A 12,040-nucleotide genomic window follows, 5' to 3' on the forward strand; every position below is an offset into this window, starting at 1 on the left:
GGAGGGGAGAGACAAACCAGATAAAGAAGATTGGAGGAAGAGAAAAGGAACAAAGGGCAGGGACCGTGGTGATCCAAACCTCCGACCCATCAGTTCTGGTATACCGGAGCTGAGAGCGATAAGCTAACTCCCATTAAAATGGTAAGCGATGGTCCCAGAGCTATAAGTCTGAGCTATTAATCTTTGCAAGGAAAAAAAGACACTGTAAGCTAACTCCCATATATCTTGATTGTGAAGTTTAATTTAAATTCTAGCATGGTTTTAAATACTGTCAGAGGTTGACAAGCGATCTTACTAAGATCCCTTAAGTGAGAAGGAAAGGGACTCAGTTTTTAACCTGTGTAGCAATACCAGTAAAATCAGGAAACACACCCCAAATCGTGTTTGCTAAGTCTTTAGTTCTTGGAAATAATACGGACTAATCTCCAAACATTTCCTTTTTTACGCACCTATCTGCGTAAATCCGCCCCCCACCCCCGTTCAACTGTAGTCATAAATTCCTAATATGCCCCCAAATAACTCTTGCCCCACTGGTTAACAAGCGCCTTGTTCATATTCTTTTTGACATCCTGAGGCCTAAGGAAGCCAATCAACATTTTCGTTTTATTTTATTTTGTTGGGAGGGGGAGGGGTAAACGATGAGCACATTTCGGTTCAGGGCCGACCTGCAGCTGCTGCCCAGAGCGCCGCCCTTCAACCCATCCCGGTGCTGCCGGCAGCGCACCCCGCCGCTAGGTTGTGCACCTAATCTTTTCTTCGCTCAAGGTCTTGAAGCACTTTTCAAACATTTCTTCGTAAACTGATCATTACTATGGTGGATTATGCAGCTCATTTGGTGAGGGTGGAACCTGGGAGGAGAGGTGGCGGCACAAGAGTGACCTATACAAGATAGTTAATTTGGAAGGAGGACGAGTTGGGGGCGGGGGGAAACCTCCTAGTTCAAGCAACATTTGTTCTCTTGATGATACATTAATTTTTATTGGCTCATGAATGCCCAACTTGGGTTCCCCATGCACGTGGAAAAGTTACTGGAGCCGGCCAGCAACTTCCTGACCACTTTCTGCAGAATTATAAGACTGCACACAGACGTTCTAGAAACTAAATCGGTTGAGAGGGTGGGTGAGAGACGAAAGGGAGGGAAGGAAGTGAGGAGAGGAGAAAGAGGGACAGGGGGAGAGGGATCCAGCCCCGTCTCTTCCCTGTCACGACTCAAACTGGCGGCTGTCCCTGCCACCCCCGCCATCCGCACCCGCCCCTCAGGTGCCGCACTGCTGCTGGTCCAGGCATCCAGCTCTGCTCACCTCCCGCCCTCTGAGCCTGTTTGGGTTAACGCCAGAGTGAGGCTGAAGCGACAACGCCACTGCATTCGACGACCGAGTGGCGCTCTTAAGAGTTTTTTAAAAGCCATTTTGACAGAACACTAATTCAGTTCCCTATTCCCTTCTTCCCGGATCCATAGAACTCTATGTCAGCCTCTGGCCGGACTCCTCTACTACCTCCACTCCAAAAGTTTCATCCTTGAAGCCCCTTCTCCGAAATGCTGAGGGATGCAATCGCCAAAATATTTTCCCAACGAACCTGTCTCCTCTATCAGCATGAGGGAGGGAGAAAACTTATTTGGGGGTACGCTTAAGCATGGAACAGCCCGGACTCCACCCCCCCCCCGCAACTTGCCCTAACTCTTCCCTCTCCTCACCCCGAGGTGCCGCGACCTCTGAATCTCCTAAGAGGCACCTCTATCGCCAGTGCCATTCCTCCAGGCCACACTTGCCCTTTCCCATTCCAGCCCGGCTTCCAGCGGAGCTCGGGGTCCTAGCCTGAGGCGCCCTCGCTTCCCCCACCCGGCCCAGCAGCCAGGCCTTGGGGGCAAGGGGCCTTGGGGGCAAGAGGCCTTGTCCTCCGGCTGGGGGCATTGTTTCCCACCCGCAACAAAAGAGCTTTAAGCGGCCCGGGGCGGGGGGTCGCCGCGGGGAGCGGGCCCACCCCTGCGCATCCCAGAGGACCCGCGGACGCCGAGACCCGGCCCACGTCCAGCCCAAGCAGAGCGCCGCCCCTCGCACTCCCTTCCGGCCTCCGCGTGGGGGTCCCGGCGCCCCTCTCCTCTGCCCCGGCCCCAACTCACCAGTGGCCCGCTCAGGCTCCGAAGACAGCGCGCGTTCCTCCAGCTCCAAGCCTGCACCAGCCCTCGGGCAAACTTTCCAACTCGCGCTGGTCCCCACAACTTCGGAGCCCGTGGCTCCAGCCCGAGCGAGGGTCGCGGGCTGGCTCCGGGCGGACACCTACCGGCTCCTGGAGCGGTTAGGGCCCGAGCTCCCGCGGTGAGTGGCTGCTTCCCAAAGGTCCACAGTGGAGAAGCAGGTAGAGTTGCATGACTGGGGTGCGGCAGGGGGGGCGTCCCGGGGGGCAGACCGGGGAGCAGAGAGGCCAGCGGCTGCGCGCACAAAGCGGCGCCGGAGCGGATTGCGCTGCCGCTCCCCGCCAGGTCAGCCCCCCGGAGCAGCAGTGTCTCCCCAGGACAGACCTTAGGGAGTGAAGCTGGGGCTCTGCCTTCGCTGGACCCTACACCACTGAGCGAGAGGCAAAACGCGAGCTGGATTTCCCCAAACTGGAGCTGGACTCCCCTCTGGACCCTTCCCCCTTACCTTACCCTTTACCCCTCCCCTTCGCCCTCTCCTCTCTCCCAACATTTTTTTTTTTTTTTGAGGTCAAAGGAAAATACTGGGGAGAGAGACAAGTGTCAAGATTTTCTTGTCATTATCTTTTTTCCAAGGGGTTCTCGGGCTGAGAGAAAAGTTTTAGGGTCTCTAAATTGAATATTCATGGATACATAAGGAGGTGCCAAGTCAGAGATGACACCATTGAGCCATATCTGGGTCACTAGCAGATGCCAGAAGAGAGTTGCGTTCCCTTGACTCAGCGCTTGACGTCTGCAAAGGTCATCATAACATTTTTGTTAGTTATTTGCCCCTGCACTTTGACGGTGGTCTTATTTTACGGATGAAAAATAAGGCACAGGAAGAAGTAAGTTGTCAGCCTTAGGAAGAATAGCCAGTGGCATTATGCCAAAATTAAGACCGGAGCATCTGAATTTCTCCCTAAGTGTTTGATGGCTTTCTTCTTCCAGCAGTCAGTCATGACACAGACAAGGAAATCCAGATCTTTAATGGGGTCACACCGGTAAGGAAAATTTTGTTCATGGAGCTATCATTCCTCTTAGGTCAAACTTCAACTGAAGAAAAAGAGTCATTCTATCATTGCCTTCCACACCATTCTACTCCCATTCTGCAAGTAATTATTCATTGTTATACTTGATTTAAGAAGCATAACTAGATTGTCCTTTTGAAAAAGATCCTAAATTTTCAAGCTTTCTTGCTTTCAGTCAAATTTATTTTTGAGCTTGGAACCAGGCATTGAATAAAATTTGCCTCCTACCCAGGAGGAACACACATTCCAGGTTTGCAAGCAGAAACTAATGACTGCACTGTGTGTTTTCAGTGCTACAATCAGATAAATACCTTGGTTAGAAAAAGACAGAAATGTGGAATTACTGGTCAGTCCTATCTGCAGAAATGAAGTCTTCTCAGTCAATGTTCCAAAAGCCTAATTGTGAATACCTTGTCCGAAACAATCTCCTTGGACCTAGATGAAAAGAATGTTGGAAAAATTTCAGTCAGAACTTTATTTTCATAAAGAACAAAAGGAAACAGACTATCATGAAGTAGCAATATTCTGGCTTTTGTCAATTAATTGAAATTATTAACTTTAAATGTATCAAAATGGGAATATCCCTCACAGACTCAGAAAACCATCCACGGCAACACTCATTCTCTTCTTTCCATAAATGTTAGTTGAGCCCGTGTTATGTGCCAGGCACTGTTCTAAACTTTGGAGAAACAGCAGTGAGCAAAATGAAACCTCTGCACTTGGGGAGTTTGTGTTCAAGCATGGAGTGGGAGGGAGTGAGGTGGCAGAAAATTTAAAAAGGCAAATAAGCAGAATATACAAAGTGTGTCAAATTGTGACAGTCAGAGGGAGAGGGGAAAAAGCAGAGAAGGGGAAGGTTGCAATTTTAAATACAGCAATCAGCTCATTAAGTTGATTTGAAAGAAGTAGAGGAAGCTGGGGAGATTTTATCCATAGGAAAGAGCACAGGCAGAGGCCCTGAAGGTGTGATTGTGCTGTGGCAACACAACTATTTCACTTTGTTTCACAGCAGTAAAAAAATTAGAAACTGTCTAAATAAATGCTCATTCAAAAAAAAGGATAAATTGCTCCCACTGGTCAATTCTGGGACAATTTTGAGGTTTAGCTTGGAAAAACAAATTTGAGAGTCATCAGCATGCAACTGTCTTGGTATCTAAGTCTTAAACATAGCATCTAGCAACATCAGGTCCATTTGAACCTATCAGAAAAGAGGTCTGATATTTATAATAGAAATGAAAGAGTTAAACAAGTCACAGGAAACTAAACAATAACATGAGGTGTCTACTCAAGGAGAAGAAAAGAAAGTGTAATTCTTTCTAGACTTCAATATCAAAGAATACAGTATCAATAAATGTTTAAGCAATTGCCCACTATCCTTACAACTACTTCCTTAATAATAAAGCAAGAATTTCTGTCCTATTTCCAATCACCTCTCTAGAAAAGAGATGTGAAAATACACATAATATGGGTATAGGAACTGTGCTTATCTAACTTCCTATGCACATAACTCTAATTTCATCTTAGCTTTCCTGCTTGTTAATCACCTTGAGCTCTGCCATAGGAAGAAATATAACACACACACACACACACACACACACACACACACACACACACACACACAGTTTCTTTCCTAAAGAATATAACCTCCATTGGCAAACATTAAAAATTTTTGCAATACTAAGTGTTGGTGAGAAACTTTTATACACTTTGGCAATATGAATGGTACAACAACTGAAGAAGACAGACTTATTATTCTCAATAAAGATATCAGGGATAGATAGATAGACAGACAGACAGATGACATATTAGTATGTAGGAAAGAGTTTATTGTTCCATGATGGTCTGGCACAGCACAATCTACATGGTCCTGGGAGATAACAGGGAAGGCTGGGTAAAATCAATCTGCAGTAATCGTTTAGCATTGGAAAAGATCTGATGCTGTCAATTCTGCTAGGAGTCCAAGAAAGCAAGAAACACTTAAAGTAAAAGAGACCCAAAGGAAATTACCAGACAATTTGCACTGAGCATGTTTGCAGGAATTGACATTTACTGGTCAATTTACTGACATACAAACGTAAAACCTTGTTCTCACTCAAGTTTCTAAAATGAATTCGAAGATTGTCAAGAATTCATAGGGTACATACAATATATGGTAGGTACAAACCAAGAGACACCTCAGTGGAGGTAGAAGAGAGAGGAAATCAAAGAGAGGTTCTGAAGAGGAAAAAAATTGGGATTGTCAGAATTCATTTAGGAAGGAAGTAGAAAAATTAGCATGTTTTCACAGTGACTGCAGAGTATAAAAATACATTCTAATTAAGAGATGAAACAAAATCTTTTATATTATAGTCAGCTTCCAAAAGGAGCAGATCCCAAAGCAAGAACTATTTGAGTGTGTGGTCAAAGTGAGTCTGTTTTGGTGCAAACTCCCTCCCTATGACAGGATTAAACCATTTTCTTCATGTATGCCTTGTCTAGAAACTTCAATGGTAACCTTTCCAATCTACTAATTCAATCGTCTTCTTAACCTCTCCCCAGCTCAACCTGGACATACCCCCACTTGACCTCTAAACCACATTATCCATTTTCTTTACGGCTTACAAGCAGCAGAATTCTGTTGGAGCCTTAGCCAGCTTCAAAATCTTAAGACCTGAGTCTGTTTGAGGTCTTGTGTTGTTTTGTTAGTTAGTTAGTTAGTTAGTTAGTTAGTTAGTTAGTTAGTTAGTTAGTTAGTTAGTTTTTGCCTGAGGTCTTTATTGCTCCTCAGCAATCCCTACTTTGGGAGCTTTTTAGCCTCTTCCTTTCATGGGACCAGTTTTAAGTCTTCATTTTGCTCACCTCCAAAGCTACCCACAAAGAGGCTATCAAGAGACACCCTCAAGCAATAGATTTCTTATTTACTTTTCCCACCCTTCCTCAGCAGTCCTTCTTTACCTGAAGTTTCTTCCCTGTTATATAGCTACCCATTAACTTGTGCCCTTGAGCCCACCATCTCCATGTTATTTTATTTAAGCAGTTTTTACTTCTAGCATCTTTAGTCTCTTCATTAGCTCCTTCTTCCCTGTTGTCTACAGGTCTTTCAAGCCTAGGTGATCCATTTGCTTGAACTTGTTCTCCCATTTAACTTTACTCCTATTTCTCTCCATGACAAATTCTATTTCTTGCTATCTCTTGTTCCTATAACATTTATTTATTCCTGCATCCATGAACCCACTCTCTTGAGGTTACATTCACAGCATAGCTTTATTCTTTTTTTTTTAAGCCTACAGCACCTGGTCTTCCTAGGTGGTCTCCCATCCAAGTACTAACCAGGCCCGACCCTGCTTAGCTTCTGAGATCAGACAAGATCGGGCATGTTCAGGGTGGCATGGCCGTAAACTCCTCATATCTTGAAATGCCTCCTCCCTGGAATTCTGTGACACCTATAGGCTATCTTGGTTCCCTTTTTTATACATCTAACCAGAATGTCTTCACCATCTTCTCCCTCTGCCTGCTCCCTTCTTCAGAGCCCTTTGGCACTGCAAGCATTTCAGGCCTCCTGTTCCAGGAGAAGACTTCCAAGGCTGAATTTCCAGCCCTGAATATTTTTTTGCTCTATATCTCCAGCCCATTATCTCTAACCTCCAAAGCCATGTGCTGTGTTTGTGATCTGTTTTCCTTTTACTTTCACCTGAGAAATGCTGGGGTCTTCCCCACTCTGATGTTTCTTTTTATGTCACAAATGATAACTTCTACACAGTAGGCACTTTAAAAACAACTGACTAAATTATTTTTGGACATTTTCTTCCTCCTTACTTAGAATTCATTTAAAGCTATTTAAATTACCTGGTGAGTCTCTGCTAACAAACGTTTTCTCTGGCTTTATGAACAGGGGATGAAAAGGTTGGGACAGATACAAGTCTACCTGGAATGTCCTTCTCCCTCTTGTTCTGACATCTCTTTCCTCTACATTACTCTCATTCTTGTTAACCTGGAAAATATCCTCATTCCTCAAAACCTACCTCACAGAGCTCCTTGTCTGTGAAGCCTCAAGTAATTACCCACGCAAAATTCTGCAGCATTCCCATGTCTCTGTCATAGCACTTTTCACACTCTGTTCCAGTTAACAAATTGTATGTCTCTCAAAGGGCGTATTTTTCATTTTTACATTCCCAGTGTTTAGCTCAGAACTTGGCACTTAGCGGATACCCAATAACTCAAGAAATTTTCGTTGAATGCCTCTCTGAGGTCCTAAGTAAGGTCTATAACTGCAGTTATGCAATTCTATGTGTTTGCACAAGTGAGGCTAATTTCTTGATGAACTTCACAGTATCACAAAACTTTAAACATGACAGCAAATGTAAAGCACCTACTACAGGCCCAAACAGGGGCCCTGTGTGTCCCTTTCCAATCTTCTTACCTTATGTTTAAGAAGAATTTAAAAAATATTTGTCGTTGCCTTAAAGATTTCTAAGGTCTTTACCAACTCTAGAATTCTATTATTTAAAAGGCACTAACAACTCAGTTCCTCTAGGAAATTGTTCTTGAACAATCCCACCAAACATAGATAACCTCTGAATTATCACCCCTCCTCAGTGTTCATGAAGAATAGTGTCGAACGTTATTAATTTGTACTCATCAATATGTAATTTTGACATTGTCCATATTGCATATGTCAACATTTTATTTCCCCAACTACCTGAAAGCTTCAGGGTAACATTCATACCTTCTATTTCTTTTGTATCTCATCTTTCTATAGTACTTTATACTGTAAGACCCTCAATAAATATTGCTGACAGGCCAAATATTGATTGAAAGAAGGAATGGGATAATATATCCAAAGTGTTTTCTCTAAAAGAAAAACACTAAGTAAATCCAATAGTGTTATTGTTGCTCAAGTGTGTGAATAATAATTCCTACTTTTGATTGAATACCATCTTTACACATTATACTCTCTTCTCTAAATAAACATGGCTTAAGTTGCAACTTAAATGCCCCAAACTTCCAAGTTTATCTCTCTAGCCTAAATCTCATTTTTGAGCTCCATACTATTTCAACTACATAGACCTTTTAAACTCAGCATTTCCAATACTTCATTATTCTTAAAACACTCTTTTTCATTGGCTTCTATAACTTTTGTTTTATCTCTTACATCTCTAGCCATTCCTTCTCTGTTTCCTTTGCCAGCTCATCATTCTCTAACTAGCTAGTGTTGCAGTAACTCAGGTTGACTTCTAGGTTCTCATGCTCTTTCTCCTCAGCCTTGACTTATTAATGTTATATAGCACCTTCAGCCCAGGCAGCTCCTTACATATTCAGTTCTATAATATCTCCTCTCAGATGTCTCCAAGGCCTGTGCGTACTCAATATGTCCCAACCAAGAAACTCATCCTTTCCCCTGTCCTTCCACCTCACTCTAAACCAACAACAAATTGATATTCTTCCAGAGATCCCTCCCTCAATGAATTCATCCTGTTATGTTAACTAAGAACCTAAGGATTATCCTTGACATCTTCCTTTCCCCCTTATTGAACCTATCACCAAGTCTCATCCATTTTATCACTTCAATGTATCTCAAATTCATTCACTTCTTTCTATTTTCATGGCTTTTACTTTAGACTAAAAACCACATTTTACAATAGTCTACTTATGTCCACTTTTGTCCCTATTCCATTATCCAAGCCATGGGCAGAATGATCTTTTTGAAACATATACCTGACCATATCAACCACAGCTTAACACTTTGGTTTCATGTTGCTTTTAGGAAAATGACAAGACTACTACAGGGACTACCTGTGGCTATAAGGCTTGACCTATGTATCTCATCTTGTGTCACAAACCTCCTAGTTCTTCCCACTCCAGTCACAGTGGCTTTCTTCTGTGTATGCAAACCAAAAATTCTTTTCTTGTAAGCCAGTAAATTTCATTTGCCAACAAGTTTCATTTTAGGCAGGAAAAGACTTCTGCAGTTCTCCAATCTAGTAGCCCCCTTTATTGCCTTACACATTTGACAATGTAAGTGACCTGCCTGATCTCTGGAAGGCATCTAAATTCTCAAAACTTGAAGGTCAGAGTGTGGTAATGCATTCAAGGTGGTGATCACACCCTCGAAGACACTGACCTCTCCTACCATAGGCTCTGTTTACTTTTCCTCGAATGGTTTTTCTTTCTCTTTTTCTCAGTTAAGTTCTAGTCACCCTTTACCTCTGGGTTCAAGCACCACTTCTTTAGAAGAGACTTCTCTAACCTTTTTGTTAGGTCAAATACCTGTTTTATGGTCTTATATCATCATGTACTGAGCCTCCTCTCAGAAGTACTTACAAAGTTTCAATTTTACATGAATTTCTGTGATTATTTGATTAAGATTTGTCTTTCCCACTAGAGTACAAGCTTCCTGAAGGGTTGGGACCAAGTTATTATTATTATTATTATTTTTACTGTTGTATCTCTGAGCAAGAAATACCTATGAACAAATGAAAGAATAAATTAGGTCATTCTCCTAAATAATTTCTAGGTCATTGCTACATCTAATTGCAACTACATTGAGATGATGCAGTTCCTCTTCTGAAATTTTCTTTCTCTTATAACTGCCTGGAAAACTCTTACTTATATTTTAAGGCCCAGCTGAAGTCTCAAGCTTTTTCTAAACTCCTCACCCCTTCCATGGAAATGGTTTCTTCTCTCTTTGTTCCTTACAATACTCCATCCATACCCTTAACATAGGAGAAATAACTGACAAATTGTACTTACTTTTCTGTAGTTGCTTGCTCTCTTACAAAAGCTTTTTAAAGAATTTTATCTTATTCATTTTTGTATCTTGACCACCTAGCATAATGCTTGGCATATGGTAGGTAGACAGTATATGTTTACTAACTGAATAAATAATAATCTTTTCTGCAGGTGTAGTAATGCACATACTAAGGAAGAGAGAGAAATATAGTACCTATTATGTGCTGAGCACAGTGGTAGATACTATGCTTAAACGATCTTATTTGATATTCACCTTATGTCTGGGAGGAAGGATCACTCATATTTTACAGACTAGAAACTGAAGATAAAAAAATTAAACATAGAACTATCAGCAATCCTACTTCTGGGCATTTATCCAAAGAAATTCAGAGCACTAATTTGAAAGGCTATCTACTTTCTTGTGTTCATTGAATTGCAGCATTATTTAAAATAGCCAAGATATGGAAGCAACTAAGTGTCCATTAATAGATTATTGAATAAATAAGATGTGGTACATATATACAACGAAATATAAATCAGCCATAAAAAAAAGAGTGTGATCTTACCATTTGTGACAATATGGATGGACCTAGAGGGGATTATGCTAAGTGAAATAAGTCAGAGAAAGACAAATACCATATGATTTCACTTATTTGTGGAATTTAAAAAACGAAATAAACAAAGACAGAAATAGACTCATAGATACAGAGAACCAACTGATGGTTGTCAGATGGAAGGGGGGTTGTGAAGTTGGGGGTGAGTGAAAGTGAAGAAATTAAGAAGTACAAATTGGCAGTTATGAAATAATTATGAGAATGTAAAGTACAGCATAGAGAATATGGTCAATAATAGTGTAATAACTATGCATGCTGTAAGGTGGGTACTAGACTTGTTACGGGGATCACTTTGTAAGCTACATAAATATCTGACCACTATGCTATACACCTGAAACTAATATAATTTGAATGTCAACTGTAATTGAAAAATAAAAAATGTTTAAATAAATATACAAAATAAAATAAGTAAATAATATAGGGGATTCCACCTCCCCAAAAGAAAATTGAAGATCAGATACTTAGTAAGTCCTTATCATAACTTATCTACTAAGCAGAGAAGTAGACAGTTAAAATTTTAATGTACAGATTTCATGAACTATAAAAAGACTTAACCAGAAAATGTCAGTTTTCATTTTTAAAAATACCAGATTACTAAAGCCAAAATAAAAGAGAAACATGAAGCGATTTTCTAAAATCCCTGCTTTCCTGATTAACCTTTACCTCATGTTCACAAACTTTACACCTGCCTTTTGCACGCTAGCCATGGAAATCTGATGTCACAACTTAGGAATATCTAATATTATTTTTAGATTCAAAAATAGTAACAATTATGCTTATCTCATTCAGTTTTTTAAGATCTAATTATGTATACTCAAAAATATAACCAGAGTCTGCTTTTAAAAAAATCCAACTATATAAAAGTGTGCAATGAAAAGTGAAAGGCACAATTCCTCAATCCTTTATCCATCTCATTTCCGAGAGGTAATCACTGCTGACAGTTTCTTGTGTATCATTTTAGAAATTGTTATGGCATTTCTTCTGATACACTAAAATGCCATACTTTATACACATAGGAGGAAACGAGATGTTCAATTTCCCATGAAGTTGTATAGCATCTAAAATATTTTAAATTCTGTCTATGGATAAGTCCTTTACTAAAAGAACTATTCTATGTTATATATGGGGTAATTTATATATGACTACAGAGTTATTGAAATTAATGAAGCATCTGTGATATATGATGCTTATTCATGATAAATATAAGTAAATAAAAGTTAAAAATCTGTGGTCTAAAAGAGACTAATAGAAGACTTGAAGATAGCTAAGGTCCATGACAATATTTATTTATTTATTTATTTTAAAGTAACGTGAATTTTATTTATTTATTTTTAATTAATTAATTATTTTATGGTGACATTGGTTAACAGAATCCAATAAGTTTGAGCTGTACACTTTAACAGTAAAGCACACACATATTTACATTGTATGTTCATCTCCCATAGTTAGATTTCTTTCTGTCACCACATATTTGACCCGCTTTACTCTGTCTACCTCCTCCCTCCCTCCTACCC

At 40.7% G+C, this 12,040-nt stretch overlaps 1 protein-coding gene and 1 non-coding gene across 2 annotated transcripts in view; both read right to left on the bottom strand.

The window, feature by feature from the left end:
- TET1 (tet methylcytosine dioxygenase 1) overlaps positions 1-2,509 on the bottom strand; it is a 108,123-nt gene extending 105,614 nt beyond the window's left edge. The window contains exon 1 of the mRNA XM_015592297.2: positions 2,123-2,509. The gene's annotated coding sequence lies outside the window, so the exon portion shown is untranslated. The remainder of the gene's footprint in view (positions 1-2,122) is intronic.
- A 3,955-nt stretch (positions 2,510-6,464) lies between these two features.
- LOC112482712 lies at positions 6,465-6,583 on the bottom strand. The gene has a single exon (XR_003047401.1). It is a non-coding gene; the product is annotated as a 5S ribosomal RNA (ribosomal RNA).
- Positions 6,584-12,040: the final 5,457 nt, after the last annotated feature.

Source organism: Pteropus alecto, unplaced genomic scaffold, assembly GCF_000325575.1.
Source record: "Pteropus alecto unplaced genomic scaffold, ASM32557v1 scaffold155, whole genome shotgun sequence".
NCBI lineage: Eukaryota > Metazoa > Chordata > Mammalia > Chiroptera > Pteropodidae > Pteropus > Pteropus alecto.